This window comes from Benincasa hispida, chromosome 7, assembly GCF_009727055.1.
Source record: "Benincasa hispida cultivar B227 chromosome 7, ASM972705v1, whole genome shotgun sequence".
Lineage (NCBI taxonomy): Eukaryota > Viridiplantae > Streptophyta > Magnoliopsida > Cucurbitales > Cucurbitaceae > Benincasa > Benincasa hispida.
This window is the reverse complement of record NC_052355.1, coordinates 3,535,815-3,536,550: the sequence shown is the minus strand read 5'-3', so window position 1 is coordinate 3,536,550 and position 736 is coordinate 3,535,815.

Genomic DNA, 736 nt, shown 5'->3' with positions numbered 1-736 from the left:
TCAACACATCCTTTCACCGCCTTGAGTTGACAGCAGGTGGGAAGAACTTCTTCATGAACCGCTCCACCAATTGCTCCCATGAAGTGATCTCATTTGGCTAAAGTGAGCAAGCCCACTTCTTAGCCTCATCCCTCAAGGTGTAAAGGAACAAATACAATCTTATATTTTCTGGGGTAACGCCAGGTAAGGAAAAATTGCCGCACATCTCGACAAAGGTGGTCAGATGGGCATGTGGGTTTTCATCTTGCAGACCCCCGAACTACCCGGCATTTTGAATCAACCGCAACATGACCAGCTTAATCTCAAAGTGCACGTTCTCCTCCACAATCGGCCTCGAGATTCCAAGCTAAAAATCATACAAACAAGGTGTCGCATAATTACGCATCGGGATGTTGCGGTCAGCCACTAGGAAAACAAGATCCTGAGCCGGTCGAACATCCCCTTGGTTTGCAACTGGCACCACGTTATCGTCGTTGTCTGCCATGTTGGCTGCCTTTTTTCGCCGAATTCGATTCTGACGTACCTTTGCGAGGAAAGTTTGCTCGATCTCAGGGTCGGCTATGAATTCCGATTCAACACCAGGACTCATAAACCATCAGGTTGCTCTCCACGTTGAACAACAGTACAATGAGATCTGTCTTGCAAAATACCAAAAACACACTCAAACAATAAACCATTAGCCAAGTCCCCGATAACGGCGCCATAAACTTGTTGACTAGTTTTTTGGATAGGTAAG